This window comes from Otolemur garnettii, unplaced genomic scaffold, assembly GCF_000181295.1.
Source record: "Otolemur garnettii isolate 467f Iridium unplaced genomic scaffold, OtoGar3 scaffold00035, whole genome shotgun sequence".
Classification (NCBI taxonomy): domain Eukaryota; kingdom Metazoa; phylum Chordata; class Mammalia; order Primates; family Galagidae; genus Otolemur; species Otolemur garnettii.
In genome coordinates, this window is record NW_003852430.1 from 2716034 (window position 1) to 2733980 (window position 17947).

The following is a 17947-nucleotide window of genomic DNA, read 5'->3' on the forward strand; positions in this document are numbered from 1 at the left end:
TGTGAAATTTACTAGGTGTAGAATATAAATGTCTTAACACAATAACTAAGAAAATGCTGTGAGGGCTATGTTGACCAGTTTTATGAAAGCATTTCAAATTGTAGGTAAAACCAGCACATTGTAACCCATGATTGCATTAATGTACACAGCTAGGATTTAATTAAAAAATAAATAAAGGAAGAGAAGAAGGAGGGGAAGAGCATGGGCTGCCTTGGGTTTTCCACTTGTGGAATTTAGAGCTTCTTGCTGCTCTCTGAGGACCATTTGTCAGGACTGGGATTTGTTCCTGGTCTGGAAAATCCTAGGCTTAGGGCAGGGAGTGGCTGAGAGCTTCGGTTTAGGTAAATATTAGTTTTGCATCCTGACTGTGCTCTTTTCTGCCTGTGTAGACTTGGGAAGTTACTTAATCTTTGTTAATCTTGGCTCTCTCATCTGTAAATGAGTGCAGCTACCTCACAGGGTTGCTGAGAGCACGAAATGATGTAGCATGGTATCAGTCATTTAACTGGTTCCAATAGGTGGTTCTGGTGTTTTTTTACTACTACTACTGCTTGGTGACAGTCATAAATCCTCCATATGTCGTCTGTAAATCCTCCATTTCTACCTGCCATTCTGTAAGGACAATGTACACATTTTGTTTCCATTATTTTTGTTTACAACTGGCATGTCCTCCTTCCTTTATCTCTATCACTCCTAAAAGTAGTTAAATCAGTATTTCTCAGGCTTGAATTCCCCTATGAATCACCTGCAGATGTTATTATTATTATTATTATTGTTGAGAGAGAGTCTTTGTCACTCTGGGCAGAGTGCCAGTGGTGTCATAACTCACAACAACCTCAAAATCTTGGGCTTACATGATCTTCTTACACTAGCCTCCTAAGTAGCTGGAACTACGAGTGCCTGTCACTATGCCCAGCTACATTTTTAGTAGAGATGGAGTCTCACATTTGCTTAGGCTGGTCTTGAACACCTGAGCTCAAATGATCTACCTTCCCCAGTCTCCCAGAGTGCTAGGATTGTAGGCATGACAGAATCCGCCCTTTAAGTCCACAGGTGGGCTAGATGCAGTAGCACTCTGGGAGGCTAAGGTGGGTAGATTGTTTGAGCTCAGGAGCTTCAGACAAGCCTGAGGAAGGGTGACCCCATCTCTATTAAAAATAGAAAAATTAGCTGGGCATGGTGGTGCACACCTGTAGTCCCAGCTATTAGGAAGGCCGAGGCAAGAGGATAACTTGAGCCTAGGAATTTGAGGTTGTTGTAAGCTATGACACCATGGCACTCTAGCCTGGGACAACAGAGTGAGACTCTGTCTCAAAGAAAAAAAGAAGGCAGATTTTGACCCTATAGTCTGAGTGGCATCCAAGATTTTGAATTTTTCAAAAGTCCCCCCATGAGGTAATGTTGCTATCCAGAAGACTACTTTTAGTTGCAAAGACCGGGATGGCCCACCTCAGTTCCAACATGAAACGTCGCAGCCAGAACGATCTTTGTTTTCCTCTGGCTCTTGAAACACATCATTTATACTCCCATCAGTATTTAGCACTTTCAACCTGCTTTAGTGTGTGGCTGTAAGTGATTCTGAGCACTCCTAACTAAGCTCCTGATGGTGGACTGTGTATTCAACCCCCCAAAGCCACCCATGCCTGCACAGTGATGCCAATGTCCTCAGCCCATGATTGTCAAATGATTGAAGTGAATGAAAAATAATAAAATGACATCTTAAAATAACCTTGTTGTTTGCATGAGCATTCCCTTGAAAATCCTCAACAAAAATCAACTCAACTAGTAGAAATTGTGGAAGAGGACAGGGCCGTGACTTATCCCAAATAGTAAATATATGATTAGGATATTTTCCTTCTATTATAAATATATTATAGCATACAAGACAGAATGATACACAGGTGGGATGGCAAAACCGATCTGGGATGAGATACTTCCCACAAATAAGCAGGTAAATGGGCAAGGATTTGTTTTTCAAATTGTTTCTTGGGCCATGCTTTAAATGAGGCCTCCAATGTTGGATCTCCTTATTTAGAGGTTGGACGTGTAATTAGTGGTTTGGGGAGCAACATGAACTTTTGTTGAGAATAATTAGGGAAGAAAATTTGTGGGAGCTCAGGAAGACACAGTACAGTCTGCCCTTTTTGGATATCTCTGGGTGACTGGACAGCAGGGCAGTCCCCTGGACCAACTGTGGAGTTTGTTGAGCCTTGTTATGGGCCATCTATTACATAATTTGGACTTTTCTTCTCTGGAGTAATTGATATTTCATTCTAGGTGGACTTTAAATTTTATTGAAAAAGTCCAGTCAATATAAATAAAAGAGAACTTCCATTTGCAGTAATCTTTCCCTCCTCTACCACTTATGTCCTTAGGGAAGCTTAAAGAATTTTCATCAATATACTAAAGGTAGATAGGTGGATAGATTGGAAAGCTTTTTGAACAGTTAACTCCAAATCTCCACTATTACTAAGACAGTCTTATAAAAAAAGCATTTGGGGAAACTTCACAACTACTGTTTTTGTGAACTTGTCCCAGTGGATATGAGGTTTATGCCTCACTCTTTTTTTAATTTAGGTTCTGTCTCGAGTGCCTGGTGTGCGGTATTAGTTACAGAGTAAACAATCTTTCCAAAGACTGACGGGGTCAGCTGTTCTGGGAATGTGGCACTGACCTCCCTGATGGATTAGCGTCCGGTAGGTTGCTTCCAAGTCAGCTGAAAGGTAAGCATTCTTTCTGTATAAGTGTGGACTGCCTTAGAGCGTGTTTCAATCTCAATGGTAAATCTGAAAGTATATCCTGGGCATATTGTCTCAAGGAGCATGAAACTGTTACTCTGAGAGTAAGTGATTTGTCATGTCAACCTAACCAGGAGAGCTAAGCTGCTGAGTCTAGGGGAGGGGTGAGCTACAGTGTTGAATCTGCAGTAGTGTTGATTAAGCTGTAAAGATTCAGGATAACATAAATTCAGGATTCATTTTGGAAGTTTGAGACACATTTTGTCCTTTCCATTTTTGAATCATTTCCCCTAAAGTCTTGTTAGTCTAACTTGGCTTGTTGTCTTCGGTCTTGAAATGTTGATGGTGTGTGTATGTGTGTGTGTGTGGGGGGGGGGGAGAAAAAAAGAAAAAGAGAGAGTGAGTGTCAGTCTGCTAGGGAGTGTATCTACTATTCAAAGGGTCTGAAAATATATTCAATGCAAATATAAAAGCAAAAACCTGTTCAAGCAACCTCTGTGGATGTCGCCGTGAACAAGAGAAAATATATTGAAAGCCACTTGAAAACTATACATATTGAGTATAGATGAGAAAATGATAAAATGCTCTGTTTGAATTCCCAACTGGTTTAGTCAGCTTGTGTTACAAATTCTGGAAGTATGAATTTAATTTCCTATCAGAGTCATTGTTATTTGGAAATTATTATCAATGTGGATAGTATTTATTTTTTCTCAGCAAAACCTTACATTTTACTTTTCAGTAAGTTTAGATAAAAGTATCCAATGTACTCAGCCCTACTATGAAACTAATTTATAACTTTCATAGGAAAGGTATAATCCAATTTTAGCCCAAGAATGTGGGGATAGGGGAGAGGGAGGGGAGGGGAGAGGGGAGTGTGGGTGGAGGGAGGGTGATTGGTGGGATCACACCTATGGTTCATCTTATAAGGGTACATGTGAATTTTTCTAAATGTAGAATATAAATGTCTTAACACAATAACTAAGAAAATGACATGAAGGCTATGTTAACCAGTTTGATGAAAATATTTCAAATTGTATATGAAAATACCACACTGTACCCTATGATTGCATTAATGTACACAGCTATTATTTAATTTAAAAAATTTCAAATTTAAAAACAGCACACTGTACCCCATGACAGTATTAATGTACACAGCTATGATTTAATAATAAAAAGAATTTCATTTTTCAGATGAATGCATTAAAATATATAACACTTTTAAAAATTCTTATAGTTGTCATTTGATTGAAATATTTTCTAATGCTTTAAACAAATGCTCTCCCTCAATAGTTTAATAAAGATCATGTTCCCTTCCTTATAGGACTAAAATGTCCTTTTTCAAGTCACTTTAAAAATAAGGGGAAAAAAAGTATCAGAAGAAATAAAAAAAAATATTCCAATAGAAAAGGTTTATGTTTCATCAAAGAGCAGTAATTACAAAGGTACAGATTTGTTAAACTGTGATTATCATAATTATCATCTATATTTTGGGGTTTGCTTTTTTAACCACTTGGCAACTTCAACTAACAAGAAATGTTTCTTACACAGCGACAAATTCAACTTTAAGAAATTCCTCTATAAACAGTATCTTTCCACAAGCCGGGGGCACCTACCACAGTCTTAGTTCTCTGTACATCTGGGCTACAGAAGACGAAGGGAATCTCTTAAAAAAGGTGGTGGTGAGAATTTAAAAGTCTTCTACTATTCTCCTGTCTGCCTGATGTACAGATAGATAAGATGGTAAAAGTCAGAGGACTCTTCCAGAAGAGTTGACGGACAGCTGTAGCTTGAGAGTTTGAAGTTACCCAAACTAATAAATGAACCCAGGTACTGATGCTGAGACTACCAGAGGAGCCGGGAACTATTCCCTCCTTTGCATATGCTCTTCATTACCTGCCCACCACTCTCTTCCTGCAATGCTGTGACACCATCTGGAACAGAGCCTTCTAGAGACCGAGGCTTAACCCCTGAACTAAGAGCAACACCAACTGATCAGAAGACAGCTGTTCCAGTGAGTTCAGGTCCCAGTGCTAGGTTTCAGATAAATTTGCATTCAGCTCTTGAGTAGCAAAGTAACTACACTCCTAGAGTGGTGGTTGGACAGGCTCTGGTAGCTGGAGGCATGTGCTGAGTGTAGGAAGATGGGCCACCATGAAATGGGTATGGAGGTTATATGGGCTTCTGACTTAACCCATGAAGAGCATAAAGGACCCGTGTCTGGATAAGCTGTGTGGAGTGATAAGCAACCTGTATAAAGGCACTGATCGTCTCAGAAGAGGAGTCCTGTCTTAGTAGAAGATATTCACCCTAGTTATCCCTGGAACCTACAGGGGGGAAGATCCTAGGTTGTCTATGTCATGTTTCACTGACTGTCATTCTTTCAAAAGAAGACAGTGTTTGTTTTTCATGCCTTATCTTCCTTATGTGGTTTTAGCAATAGGGCATCTATCTGTGCTTTTGTTGTGGAAATGAAAAGGTCTTTAAATGGCAGGTGTGGGGAAATCACGATTAAAATTAACTACCTGTGGCCCTTTAACTTAGTAGATGAACAAGCGATTTTAATAGGTGGAAACTCTACTTACCTAGTTGTTAAACACAGGCACACAACTGCCTGCCACTTATTTGCAAAGTACACAGTGATGACGCAAAGGAACCAGAGTGAGTAGCAATATCTTGAAGCAAATTATAACTTGCCAGGGGACATTTGTTCCAATTTGGAGTGGAATTCTTGCTTGCTTATTGCAGCTTAGATTTTAATTTTCCTTTGTAATGACCTGTTATATTCCTGGAAAAATAATACATTTTCAGCTTAGAAAGGAACTACAGATCTTTGGTTAATTTTTAAAATAAAGGCCTTCTTAAGGCCTAATTCACATACCATAAATAAAATCCACTCTTTTAAAGGGTATACACTTTTCAGTGGTTTTTAGTTATTTTCCAAGTTATATAATCACTATCACCATCTAATATTTTTCATTGCCAAAAAGAGAAACATTACCCATTAGCAACACTCTTCATTCTGCCTTTTAGCCAACAAATTATATTTATGAGTCCATGGATTTGCCTATTTTGGACAGTTCATATAAATAAATCGTATCATAATGTGGCCTTTGGTTACTGCATTTCTCATTTATTTTATTTTCCAAGGTTCATCCACATCATTGCATGTATGAGAACCTCATTAGTTTTTATTGGTGAACAACATTCCCTGTATGGACCTATCACATCTGTTGTACCTTTCATGTTTCGAGACATATTTATGTTGTTTCTACATTTGGGCTATTCCGAACGATGCTGTCATGAACATTTGAGGAAAGCTTTTGTGTGGACACATGTCTTCACTTGTGTACTTATATAGAACTGGAACTTCTGGGTCTGAGGTCTAACAGGAATCTACTGCTTTCTAAAGTGGCTGTACCACTTTGCAATCCAGAAACAACACATGACGGTTTCCATTTCTGCACTCTTGCCAGTATTTGTTATTTTCTGTGTTTCATTTTAGCCCTTTAGGAGGGGTGAAGTGTTATCTCCTGATTTTTCTTTGTGTTCCCTAATCCCTATGATGTTGAATACCTTTTTGTGTGCTTGCTGGTCACTTATTTTCTGTGGAGAAATGTCTATTCAAATCTTTTGCCTTTTAAATTGGGTTGGCTTTTTATTATTGAGTTGTAAGAGTTCTTTATATATTCTGGATACAGATCCCTTATCACATAAGCGATGACAAATATTTTCTCTCACTTTCTGTGTTAATTTTTGTGCTACATTTGCTAGGGTTTTGATACGATCTTTGAAGTCACCATTTTTCTAGATAAATTTTCTGGGAAAATAATATCATACAGTTACTGAGAACCTACTTGATGCCAGACACTGTGTTGAGATCTTTGCATTCATGACCACACTTAAATTTTGTAATAATACTATGGGATTAATATTATCCCTGTGTTTAAGGGAAAAGGAATGGAAACTGTGAGAATTAAGTAGCTTGCTCAAAGTAACCCAACTGGAAAGTTGCAGACTCTGCAAATGAATACAATAATCCCTGCTTCCTAAATTCGTTGCTTTCTCTTTTAGTCTAATAGTGGTTTGAGTAAGGTCAGTGTCTTGAACAATCCATATAATATCCAGCTGTGCATGGTTTATGTTGGATAAATATGTGTTTTATTCCTCTGTTTCCTAACAAAGGTCTTACAAGTAATTATCAATTCAGTGTTTAAGTCTCACTTATTAGATACATTTCCTTCCCTGCCTGCCTTCTTGTCCTTCCTCACCACCCCTTTTCCTGCCTTTGCTTTTTCTCTTTTCTTCCTTCCCCTCTTGCCTTCTTTCCTTTACAAGTATTTATTTAGCCCTCACCATGTCCTGAGTGCCTGGATAAAAAGGTGAATAAAGAACAGTTTGGTGATTAGCCTCAGCATTTGGTGATTATCTTCAAGCAGGGAAGGCACCCTACAAATAAGTGAATATAGATAAACTTAAAACATAATGTGAAATAGTTTAATGCCAAAGGTCATAACAGAGAGAAAGAGAACAGAAAATGATTGGATGAAGAGTGACGGGTTTGCTATTTTAGATGGGCCCTTGGGGAAGACCTGAGTGGAGCGAGGAGGAACCCAAGTAACTATCTGGGAGAAGACCACTCCAGGAAGAAAGTCCCCAAAGGAGGAACATGTTTGTTGTGACTGATAACCAGAAAGGAGATGAGAGTGGCTCAGTCTATCTTGTTTGACCAGCAAGTGGATGTAAGCTAGCTTTTGCATGGGTACCATTTTGTCTATAAAAAGCTCCTGTCCCTACATTGTGTCTAAAATATATTTACATGTGTCTCTGAAAATGGATGAAATAGATGGTATTTTCTGTGCAGTGTTGGTGCTACTTATCTACTTCTCCTGTCCTACCTGCTAGGGTGAAATGAGTTTTCAGAGGAGGAGCTGAAGTGTACAGTGGCTAGAGAGGAGCTTAGACTAGGAGGACTTGATTGCCACTTACTAGCTGTGTAACTGTCTTTTTAAAAAACTCTTAAATGAGTGTATTAGTTTGATTGGGCTGCTATAACAAATACTACAGACTGGGTGGTTTAAACAACAAAGATTTATTTCCTCAAAGTTCTTGGGGGACGTCCAACCTTTTTTCTTCTCTGCCGCACCTTGGAAGAATAAGAGTTGTCTTGGGCCACACATTACATTTAACACCGAAACACTATTGAAAACTGATGAGCAAAAGAAAATTTCTGTGCATTTTTTTTTGTGATATTCAACAATGCAGATAAGCAAAACAGTCCTCAGGTAATCTTCATGTGGCCCATGGGCTGCAGCAGGTTGAACACCCCTGTTAGAGCGTAAATGAGATCAAAGTTGATTTCTGCCTTTAAATTTTTTTTTTTTTTGTAAAGAAAGATGGAGATTTTATATCTTTTGTATTTATGTGAGTGGATTTGGAGACCATCTTCCTAAGTTAAGCATCACAAGAGTGGAAAAGCAAAATAGCCAATGTACTCAATACTGATATGAAACTAGTAGATGAACAGCTACACACCCACATGACAGAAACACACAAATTCAAGTAGAAAGGGAGGGAATAGGGTGGGGGGGGAGAGGAAAAAAGGGAGCTTGGTAAGCTCTCACCTAAAGTGCATGGTGTAGGGTTGTATGACATACCTCTTGGGTGAAGGGCTCAACTACAACTTGGACTTTGCCTCACAAATTGCAAACCATGTAACCTAATTATTTGTACCCTCATATTAATGTGAAATAAAGATTTTTTGTTTTTTAATTTTCTACTCCTACTCCATCTTGAAGAATAGTTTGTACAGTCAATGTTGGAAAATACACATGAACATTTTGAAGGATTGGAACCAACATTAACTGGCAAAGAAAAACTTCTACCTACATTTACCTACATTATCATAAAAATGTTCAAAAAGTAAAAAAAAAGCCAACCAGCATTTCAGATTGAATAAGATCCTCACATTTCATCAAATACATTCAATCCTGACTACAGTGTACCAAAATGGAAATAGGAACATGATAACCCCATAATCCAACTCTAGCACACTGCACACACCTGTGTTACAAGCCCACTTGCATTGCTCCAGTGCTTTCAACTCAATTATTTCCAGGTCTGTTGGTCCCGATGACCAAGGAGCACGCAGATTTTCTCTTTAATTCAATCTTTGTTATAAGTCTGGTATGTCAGGTCATCACCTCGGTAAACCAGACAGCTGAGGTCTTCCAGATTGTCGATAAAATCAAGCTGACTGATATCATATGTAATATGATACCAAACAGCTGACTGATGTCATACATTATATACAAGGACCATTGGGATTCATGCTCTTCAGGGTTCTTTATACATTTTACACTCACCTTCCATGCACAGATCCACAGTGTCAGTTCTGCCTTCTGTCTTCTTGATAGGATACGCCAGCAAAATGGTGTGGAACACCCCACCGAACTCTTTTGACTGCAGTGTTGCCAACACATTCACCAGGACAGGGTTGGTTTCTTCTGAGGCCTCTTTCCTTGACTTGGTGGCTGTCTTCTTGCTGAGTCTTCACTTGGTCCTCTGTCTGTGAACATCTGTGTCCTACGCCTTCTTAGAAGGACATCAGTCATGTTGAATTAGGGCCCATCTTAATGACCTCTTTTGACCTTAATTACCTCTTTAAATGGCCTGTTTCTAAATCCAGTTACATTCTAGGGCATTTGAGGATAAGAACCTCAACATATGAATTTTGGGAGGTTTATACTCTTATCTTCCCCAATAACATGAATTCCATGTTATTGAGAAGATAATAGTATCTACCTTCTACAGTAGATGGTTTTGAGAATTGAAAGAGGTTGAAGTTTTAAAGCAGTGCTGGTACAGGGTCTGTGTGCTATGGAAGAACACTATTATCCTACAAATATCCAGTCATGCCTAGGTTGTGAGTGTGTTGGGGGCAGAAATACGTACAGGGACTATGTCTTTTAATTTTATTATCAATTTCATTATTATTTAAAACAATTCTCCTTGTTCTCAAGATAACTTTATTCACTCTAGGTGCTCAGAATATGTTTGTTGAATTTAAAACTTTTCAGTCTTATTCCTGTTCGCACATCTCCCCCATGCCCCTGTTACCTTCTTTTCCAACCAACTCCTCACCAACTTGCTATAGCTTTTCCTTCTAACCAGATCCCGGATTTTGTCTCCAGGCACTGAAGTAGCATGCTGAGCAAGAATGGAGTTTCCTTCTGTGGCCACAGCATGGTGACGATTATTTTTCTTTCTAGAGACAGTTTGAAGCTCCATTCACATAAGATTTTATGACTGCCTTGCATTTGACACAAACCAATCTTGTATGCTGATAAATCTGTAAGGTTTTTGTTTTCCTAAGCATGAGGGCAACTAATTCCCTTTCTGGCATTTAGAGGTGACCCAAAAGGGGAAGCCCCTTTTGCCCATGAATCTCACATCGTGTTTCTGAATTCATGATCCTGAAGCAGGGCCAGGTTTCTCCCCTACTAAATGTTTCACTTCTGAAGTCTTCAATCTTTCCATTGTGATGTGGAATAAACTCTGGAGTAACCCTGCCTGGCCACAGAGATCTGTTGCAATCGCTATAAAGGATAGAACCTCGAAACACATTTTCCAAAATGCTTTCTGAAGAAATGAAGAAAAAACCAATAGGGAATTTGAGTTAAGGTCAAAAACAGGTGTTAAAGGATATTTCACATAGGCTAAGGGATTAAATCGCTTAGAGCTCGGTCTGAAAGCCACATTTATTCTTTGATTGCCATTCACATATCTTGTTTTGCAGTATACCTGAGGGAGAAATGTTTACTGCACAATTAAGAAATGTTAGCTGCACAATTAATTTTCTTTAAGGCATGTACCATTTTCTAAAGAATTCTAAAAACATTTGTTCTACTGGGGGAAAAAAAAGAATTTGATCTCCTATGTTATAACTTTTTGTTCACAATGGGAAAGCCAGGATGATGAAAACAAAATTAGTTCTTTGTGAGGGAAAATACCACTTTTATTCTCTGGTGTTTTTAAACATCATTTGCCATCTTTCCATGGAATGAAACTGGCAACATCCCTTGAGTCATGGTTTGTGTGTCTTTGTAGTTTTAATTAGTTGTCCTTTTGCTCTGTCTCTTTAAGCAACTTTTTTTTTTTAATCTACAAAATAATGCATACATGTCTGCATCTAGCAGGATAGAAATTAGAATTTGGAAGAACTAGACTGGCTGATTGTGTAATATTTGCTACATGACTATCACCTTTGTCCTTTCTAACCAATTTAGTACGTCTATGTACTAGAGTGTATTTTATTCTGTTGGCACAGCTATTAACGCATTCTTTGATACTGGCTTTTTGTCACATACATCTTTGTTGGTTTACGGAGCCTAACCTGTTGGAATATTCTGTTGAAGAATGTGCTTTTTTATCTAGGGACATTTATCATTATCTAAGGCCAGCTGCCTGACTTCTCCTGAGTGCTCTTGTTTATGGGGTTTGAACATCTATAAATGGAAACACTAGCTAACCAGAAATTATCGCTCAGGCTCTCTGATAGTGTCCTCGGCTCTCACAACTTGGAATGTCCTGTAATATCTAACATGTAAGCAGGTCACATCATTTTCTAGACAGACTCTGGGCCTCTGTGTCTCTCTCTTTCTCTCTCTCTCTCCCTCCTTCCTTCTCTCTCTTTCTCTTTCAACATGGAATTTGAAAAGCATGAAAAAGGAAGCTTATTAAACAAGAATTTAGAGGAGAAATTGACGGTAAGACTTGTGAGATTTATAATGAAACTGGCAGGTTAACAGAATGACTGTCACAAATTGGAAAAGTTGTACCAGCCAGCCTATGTTTCCTAGTTTTGCTGGTCAAAAACCTTGAAATTAATGAGTTCCACGGGCTTTCCCGAAAACAGTGAATAAAGTTACACATAAAATTTCACTGCTATAATGTGGGCAGGTTTGATTTATTTAAATTATGGGATTTACCTTCATTTTAGAAACTGGAATCCATTTACCTTGGTCACTTCTTGTGCTTGATTGCCTCAATGCTTAAAGATTGTTTTATTTTTTGATATGAAGCTTAGCAAGTGTTCAAAGTCCAATTTCTCTTGACGATAACCAGGAATTTGTGTCAAGGAAAATATAAAAGTATTGTAGAATATTTTAATGTTTTATGGAGTAAGTTTTAATAAACTTAAAAGGATCCTGTTTACTTTTGAGTAAGTTTCTTTTGTTTTAACTATAGACTTTGTAGAAGTAACTTTATTTTGATGCTAAGCAAATAAATGTCAATAAATACTAGTAGTCAGTTATATTTCCTCAAACACAAAATATACTATAACGTTGAGTAGACTCTGCTGTCCATGGCTCATCTAATGGGTATAGGTCATTAATTATGTTTGTAAATTTACTATGACTACAGAGTTAACATGAGATCAAGGCATGACTAATTTTAATAGCAGTGTAAGTAGCAAAAGTAAAACCGTATTGAGTATAAAATCAAATGGATGGGAATGCATTGTTCTGGATTTTTAAGGTGGAAGTTTATGGACTATTAATGATATTAAAATCTGAAAAATGGAAAAAGAACTCTGCTGGGTTTCAAACACCGGAATGTATTAGAATTTCCGGATGAAATAGAACCTTTTCTTAAAGGATGCAGGTCCTCATTTGGAATATCAGTTGTGGACTTCTGCTCTGGATGATTGTCCAAACATGGGACGGCTATAGACCATCTTGCTTTTTGACTGTTTTGAAAGGCCTTGTGTCACCGTAGCGCTAACCAGGGATTCTGAGTCAGACAGGTCTTGGTGCACATTCTTGCTCCACAACTGCTGAACATAAGACTATGTGATTTTGTTTAACCTTTCTGAGTCTAAGTTAACTTATTTGTAAGATGAGAGACAGTAATACCTCATTTGAAGGCGTTTGTGAAGATTAAAAACTATAATGTATGTGAAGTCTCTGAGCCTATTTTCAAACTGGTTTTGTCCTGATTTACTTTAAAAAGCACAGACCCAAAGGTTATTAACACAGAAAGAGAAAGTTGAAATGCATTTGAAATGAAAAGGAAAACCCAGATATGCTAAGCACAGAGGCTTAGGGTTCAGAAAACCTTTAAGGGACTTGATAGGGAGTAAATAAATGCGCGAATACAGAGTTGCTATGAATCAGTGTGCAATCTGACCCTGAGTTTCCTGGCCATCTTTTACAGGAAGTTTTGCAAATAGACCTAGTAGACGTAGGGCAAGTGTGCAGAGTGAAATCGGTCTCTGACTGATGGGACATACAAACACTTCACTTTCTGAAAACTCAGACATTCCGCATCCCTGACTCACTCTTCAACACCGCCGTAAATCTCCACGTGAGCAAATCCCTCTTCTCAGAGGACATAGCTGTCACAAAACTCACGGACATTACTGTGTTGCAGAGGCTCAAGGCTAGCCTCTAACTTCTAGAAAACCGGGGGAAAATATGGTAGATCAGAAGGCACAAAAATGTCCAACTTACACGGAGAAGAGACTGTTCTCAGCGAGTGAGGGAACACGTGAAACCTGTGCATCCTGCGTGATTGATCTCACAGGCAGGCAGAGCTACGTGACTCACGCCTTTCACACAGGCCTTCTGATGATGCCGTGTTACCAAGGAAATGTTAGCTTATGCTCAGTCTTCTCTATTTGAGAGAGCTGGAAAGTACACATCTTTGAGCGTCTCCAATACAAATTATTTTAGTTAAACACTTCGCTGTTTATGTGAATAAATATTCAGAAGCGTCAATTCATGGGGCATCGTGTTTCTTGTCAGTATCAATGAACTATAATGCGACTGGCAGGGTTGCTGAAGGCAGTTTAAAGTATATTTAAATTATGTTCTGAAAATTATTGAGTTTAGTTATTATAAATAGGAAGGTTAACAAAAGCATGATTTTCAAAAGAAAAATAATGTTTTGCCATCAAAAGTTTTAGATATGTGTACATTATAATATATATTTTAACATTCAAGCTGGATTTTTAAAGTGGAGGTTTATGGACTATTAATGATATTAAAACTTGAAAAATGTAAAAAGAACCATACTGGGTTTCAAACACCGGATGAATTTCTGGATGAAATAGAACCTTTTCTTAAAGGATTCAAGTCCTCATTTGGAATATCAATTGTGGACTTCTGCTCTAAATGATTGTCCAATAGAAATTATTTTAGTATTAAAGCTGTAAAATGATAAAAATTATTTTAATATTAAACTGCATTTTTCATAAGGACCTTTACCATGAACAACGTTACGGTACATAGTTAAAATAGTTAAAATGAAAGCAATAGGCATGATTGGCTTTACTTGAAAAAAATTTCTAAGGTAATATCTCTAGCAGATCAATAAGACAATCAATGGTCAGCAGAATTCTGAAATTCATCAGTTTCTTCTGCCCAAAGAGAAAGAAGAAAGTAAACTAGGATTCCTTACGACATAGCCAATATAAATCTTACCTTACTCTGGGTGAGGGAATTGCTACTTTTAAGTATTGATTTTTGTGCTGAATTTTTGTGCATTAACCAGTTTGCTGATTAAAAGTAAAGATTCCTGGGTGGTCACAAATCGAAGGTGCCTCTTGTATATCTATTCATCATTAGGTAGTCAAAAAAAAAAAAGTGAAACTAAAATCCTTAAAGATTTCTTAAATCTACCAATGCCAAATGAAATTTCTCATAAATTGGTCGATATGATCTCAATTTTTCAAATACGAAACAGCAAAATCAATTAGCGTGGAGTTCAAAGGACAGTTACACCCCTTGAAAACCCCGATATGAAGTCAAATTGAACAGCTTAGTCGTCGATGTTGTAAAACCAGGTTATATAGAAACTTATTTTTGTAGAAAGCAGTAGGGAGGGAAGACATGGAGGGAATGATTTTTTAGCAATATTGTCCAGTTTGATTAGTTCCACAGTAACTGGCGTTGAGGCTGGATGGATCTTTTCTTGTTCCTGTTGTATGTTTCCCTAACTATGTTCCTAGGAACTTCTGATTTTTTGAAGTGCTCCATAAAAAGTGGTTCCGGTCTTTCTCCAGAACCTTCAGGGAACATTGGACAGGGGATGCGCTAACTCGTGTGTTTCCCCTTGGAGAGTCATTAGTATTTTAACACAGTGAAGGCTGTGAGCCACTCTGGAAGTTAATCTAGTGTTTTTGAAACTTTGCTACCCATGTAATGATTTTACTGTGTGTGCACTAGCAGCAGAGTAAGGACCTGGTGTTCTCTGGAATGTATTTTAGGAAGTGATGTGTTAACATATGACCTAATAGTCTGATTTTACGTGTTACATTTTCAGAATAATGATACACATACCAATAAATCCAAACTGGGTGTCATTTGCATCTATAACCTGAAGTTCCTTCTGTCACTGTTTTAAAAATAAGTACTATGTTCTATTTAGTATGTTTTAATAAATAAGTAATAGTAAGGCAACGAATTCTGACTCCTTTTCAAACTACTTCTCTTTAAGATTACTAAATGCATCAACAAAGAATTTCACTTTCTTCAACTGAAATGTCATAATGAAAAGAGGCAACTCATGTATTAATATAGCAAAAATGGTCATGTACCTCAGGGTATTGTGGTATAATAATAGTTTCTTTGTCTAAGCGATAAGAACAAACAGATCCCCTGCATAACTCTAGTTATTTCTTTTGCATTCGTATAATATGTCTCAAGAGACAATTTTATTTTCCCAAATAATGAATGTTCAATATTATACAAATAACAGTAATAAGAGAAATATGTGATCCAACTTATTTTAAAGCTGTGTAGAATCAAATCAACACAGTAGTCAATTTCTGACTGTCATAAATATCGCTTTCTTGAGTAAAAGTAACTCACTGAGATTGAGGAGATAAATAGATCATCTGACAATAATTTTTTAACAGAAGTGTTTGATATAAGGAGCTGAAAAGATATTTTAAATAATTTACATTATGGTTGTTAAATTGACTTTTTTATTTTTTGAATTTGAGGATTAAGGACTTACTCAACAAAATGTAAATTTACTTGTAATTTCACAGTATAACAGTCCCCTCAATTTCAGAAAGAACATTTCATGGTGCTTATTTTTAAATATAATAAAAGAAAGAAGAATTTGAAAAACTGTTGGCAAAGTATAAAAATACAAAAACTACACATTTTAAAATTCTGTGATACTTTAGTGAATGGTAGCTCTTTAAATAAGGTTAAATTAGTTTTTAATTCATAGAATCATTAGTACACATGAAATAATTTACTTTCTAAGAAGAAATCTGTTAGCAGAGAAAAAACATGGGTTTAGTGCTCTGGTTACAGTTCCTAACGTCATTATTTGGGGACAAGTTTGACTTTTGTTGGTGAGCATCTTCAGACATGCAACCTATTGTCTGTTAGGTAGAAACGTACCCAGAAAAAACAAAAGAAGAATTTCAAATTAATACATTTTCTTAACACCAGTTTTGAACATGATAAAGTACTAAAGTTTGTAGTGGGTACACAGATGGTGAATAAAACCCTGACTCTGAAGGCAATTATTATGCTTTGCTTATTTTTAAGAACGTTATGAGATAATAATGATAAGCTTTAGTATCTCAGAAATATCTAAGTGTATAAGCTATAGTCATCTGAATTTATCACACAGACGATGGGGGCAAATCTATAATTATTCATCAAAATGTCTTAATGGTAACAATTGTAAGTCATTTTTTGCAGCAACATATTTCATTCCATCATAATATCTATATATCTATTTATTTTTTTCTTTCTAATTTTGTCTACCTTGAGTTATTGGTAACAGGCACTCAGTAGGCCCTGAAAGACCTGAAAAAATGTATCCTTCTGATGTGCTATCTTGATATTATTTTCAGTACGGCTTGAATGTTGTTTCTGGTCTATATATCTTTCCCTTATAAGGCAATGTCATACAATAAGATAAATTTTAGGTAAATTTAGTAAGTGATAAATCTCTAGAGATAAAGTACTAGGTCTATGCATCCTTATAGTAACTTATTGCATCAATTTTTTTTATTAAGTCATATAAACATAGATCATGAATACATTTATGCATATGTGGGGTACAATGTGTTGATTTTTTTTATGCCATCTGATGTGGTTACATCAAACCAATCAACATAGCTTTTGCCTCATTTACTTGATTATTGTGTTAAGACATTTATGCTCTACACTGGACAGATTTGACTTTCTAAGTTAATTTTGGTGATGGTCAAGGAGAGATGAAAACAAACAAACAATATATTTTGTTTTCTTTGGCATTGTATTATTTATTTGAGAAACCACCTTCCATTTCTGGGCTACTCGTAGAGTTGACCAGTGATTCTTGTTGTGTTCTGAATTTGACCGGTAAGGCTGCCTTCAGTGTCCATTTTGTCTGAGTGGGAAATTTGATAGTAGAGGATATGAATTTGCCTTAACTCTCCTATTCTGCTGGCTCGTGTTTGATTTTTATGGGCGACCCCATCACGGCCAAGGGTAGGCCTTTCAGCACCTTTAAGAATGAGGCTGCTCTCCCCGACAGGTTTGTGTTATCTACGGTACATTTAGCCCTCTTGGCACAGAGTGACCCAGTCAGTCATCATTGGTTAATTTTAGATTTATTACCTGCTTTTCTTCAGAGAGCAGCAGAGCTCCATAAGTTGAGATCCAAAATACTCTGTGGAAGCTTCCAGAAAAACAAACAGGTGATAGAGAATAAAATTTGGTTTCTTAATAAGTATCCCTCGACTAGAAGGCAAATAGAGAGAATTCAGGATTCCTTGAATTTCTGAGCTCAGAGCCACTTCCAAATTTTTAGCAAAATTAATTCTCATTTCTTCGGGAAATAAGAACTTTCTCTAAGAAGTCAATTAAGAAATTGTAGGATTGATTTTTCCACACCAAGTATTAAAAAGTTTACTGATTAAGAGAATGTTATCCAAAGAACTGAGACGTATGTAAGAAATTCTGGTTTTTACCCCAGGTGAAGATGTATGGTTGTAAACGGTAACCACACATCCCTTTCATTTGGTAGACCAAAGTGAAAAACTAAGTGGTTGATCTTAAATACCTTTTGGATAATAAGTAATTCTAGCTTCACCTCTTTCTGGCCTCCTCACCATTGATCCAGGAAATAATAATAAAAAAAAATCATCAAGAATCTATTGTACAGGGCGGCATCTGTGGCTCAAAGGAGTAGGGTGC